Raw genomic sequence first — 3,665 nt, 5'->3', positions numbered from 1 at the left:
AAAAAATATAAAAAATATTAATTTTCTTCTTATAAAATCTATAAGTATCAAGTGATGAAGTGGTTAACACTTAATAACAGCATATTATATCCATGAATTACATCATTCTATTTTGCACACACAGTGACAATTTTTAAATTCAGGTATACCAAAAAGGCAAAAACTCATAAACCACCGCCGGTACCATTACCTGCCATCTTTTTTGTTTTTAAATATTCTTACCATCCAAAAGTGCTACATATGCAGTATGCAAAACGGGTCGGTGCAAATTACATATAATGTTATTAACGTTTTGTAGCAGTAATAATGATTGGGTATTTTTATTAATTAATAATTTAATAGCTTCACAATAACGAGAATATCTACTAATTACAAACATTCATACTATTAGTAAAAGAAAAATAAAATATAATCAGCATTTATATGATCCGTACGTTAGTTATAATTCGCTTAAGGTAAAATTATAAATTGAAATTTGATTAAAATTAAATATACACGTGTTATATTAGGAATATGTATTTTGTTCTCATAATAAATTTATTCTATAAAATTAAATAACTAAGTACCAATCAGATAGACATATAAATTTTTTCACAAATTTCTCTAAATAGGATTTTTTATTTAAATAAAATATTTGGGCTTCTATATTACCTGATTCTCCTAAATGGTTTTCTTGAACGTGAATCCCCTAAACTATATAATATATAAATCGTCCTAGGGTCGTGTGTTTTAATGAATATATAAATCATTATACCTTGAGACGATTTATGCATGAATTGCATAGGTGAATAAGACATAAATCGTCCCAGCCCACTATGTGTTACGAATAACACGTAAATCATCCTAGCCTAGGATGATTTATGCATTTTAACCTAAAACACTCTACCCTGGCACGATTTACGTGCTTCTTCCTAACCCTCTACCCCCTAACACGATTTACGTGCAAATCTAAAATCCACAAGTCCCTAGGACGATTTATGTGAAAATTTTTATGTGTAATTCGAATAAAAAGATATGTGTTTCTTTAATATATGACAATCATTTTTTGATGCAATTATACCATATTTACTACTATATCAAATTTGAGTTCAATTAAGAAGTTAATTTTTTAAGTTACAATTTTTAAATTTATTTTTATTTTAAATTTTAAATTTTAAATTTTAAATTTTAAATTTAAAAAAAATAAAAATAAAAAATTAATTTACAATAAAAAATAAACTAATATTAATTAAAGTTAATTTTCATATATTTATTCATCAAATTTATATTGTGTTGACTTATTTATTTGTTCTAGAATATTCTACTATACAAATATTTATGTAAATCACATTATGGGCTTGATTATATATATACTATAAGAAAATGAAATATTTGTAACAAAAATTTTATAACAAATTTAAAATTGTTACAAAAAAATTAATTTTTGTAACAAAAATTAGTGATTGTTATATAATAATAATAATATTTTGTAACAACAATACAATTTGTTACAAAACATTTTGATATTTTGTAATAATTTGATTTTTTTTGTTACAAATTATTTTGGCTTTTGTAACAAATCGGTGTGTTGTTGCAAAATTTTATAATATTCTGTAATAAAAAATAAAGTTGTTGCAAACGTTCAAAATATTTTATAACAAAATATTTATTTATTTTAAAAACTCCAATTATTTTATAATAAAAAATTAATTTGTCATAAAATTTAATATTATTTGTAACAAGTTATTTGTTTGTCACAAAATATAAAAATTTTTGTAACTAAAAAAATTATTTTAAAATGTTAAAATATTTAAAATAATTTTATTATGTTTCCAAAATTTAAGTTTTTAAAATATTATTTGTATTAATTAATTATTTTTTATGAAAAATTAAAGATTAAATGATTAATTTTTAAAAATGGTATATATTATTTTATATTTTTTATAAAATTAATATATAATTTTTACTAATAATCAAGTGTTAAATATTGATTAGAAATTAATTTTTAAATTAAAAAAATTATTGTTAAATACAAATAAAAATCGTCTAAGGGACATGTGGGTTTGGAATTTGCACGTAAATCGTGCTAGGGGTAGAGGGCTAGGAAGAAGCATGCAAATCGTGCCAGGATAGAGTGTTTTAGGTTAAAATGCATAAATCATCTTAGGCTAGGACGATTTACGTGTTATTCATAACACACAGTGGGCTGGGACGATTTATGCCTTATTCACCTATGCAATTCATGCATAAATCGTCCCGGGGTACAATGATTTATATATTCATTAAAACACACAACCCTAGGACGATTTATATATTATATGATTTAGAGGATTCATATTCAAAAAAACCATTTAGGAGAATTAGGTAATATAGGAGTCCAAATATTTTATTTAAATAAAAAACCCCTCTAAATAAGATCACTAAATACAAGTGACTCACTAGGTCACAAGAATATTATTCATTCCGAATAACTTCTTTATCTTTATCTTTTACTTTTACTAACTTGAACATTGGAATGTCTTTGTAAGTGCTACCGCCGCCGTTCTTAGAAGAGTCGACATATATGTCACCCAATTCAAGGAGGGACGAATTCAAGTATTAAATAGGACAAACTATATATACCTTGAAGTCGGCTAAATAAATTCAAATCATACCTTGAATATTATATTTATAAACAAATTATATTTCTACATTTCCATTTAAAAAACATGACTTCTCAGACATTATTTTTTCCCCGGACGAAAATTTTGTAAGAGGGAACTTCAAAATTATACATACATAAGAGTGATTTTATTTTATTCAATTTGAAATTTAATTAAGTATATATGATGAATCAATCAAGTTTTGAATTTGACATGAATATGTGAATTGTGATCTCTTTTATTCTGGCTAGAAATTGGAATCACAACTTCAAATTTACAGCACGCATATCAAATGATCACACACGTGGTTATTGTTAGGGTGCACGAGAATCGGATTTAATATATGCAGTTTTTAAAGTTGGATCCGATCGGATATTAAATATATCCGCAAAGCATAAAAATATTTTTAAAAGTTTATTTTTTTAAATATGTTTACTCTTAAAATAATATTAAACATACTTTTTTTAAATAATAAATTAAAATAATACAACATATATGATAATTATTAGTTAAAATAAAACATAAAAAAATATTTACTTATTTATTTTTTTATTTCTGCGGATACGCAGATATGCAGATTGAATATGCGGATACTAATACAAAATTTGCAATTCGATCCGATTAGTATGCGGATCCAATCCGATCCAATCCAAAAGTCTTGCGACCGCAATTTTTAAATTGAATTCGGATAAACACCGCAGATATGCGGATAGAATCCGATCTATGAATACCCTAATTATTCCTTTTGTCTTTTATCTTTTTAACTGTAATTTTTCTTTTCATGTTTACAGCTGTTTTTAATTTAGCACCCAACCCTATAAAGCTAGCTAGAGGTGTGGCTCGCAATCCCCATACAAATCGAAGAGTGCTTTAATTTGTACCTAGATAGATCCCACATTAGACTAAAAATAATTCAAGCGAGCTCATGAAGCAACAACTTCAATTCGTTAATAGTTTCATAAACTGAGTTCATGAGTTTGTAAGTTAAATTTGAACTTAATGTAAATTTATATATTAAATAAGTCAAATTTAAACTTGAATAAA

Source organism: Arachis ipaensis, chromosome B04 (assembly GCF_000816755.2).
Source record: "Arachis ipaensis cultivar K30076 chromosome B04, Araip1.1, whole genome shotgun sequence".
NCBI lineage: Eukaryota > Viridiplantae > Streptophyta > Magnoliopsida > Fabales > Fabaceae > Arachis > Arachis ipaensis.
Note: the sequence above shows the minus strand (reverse complement) of the source record.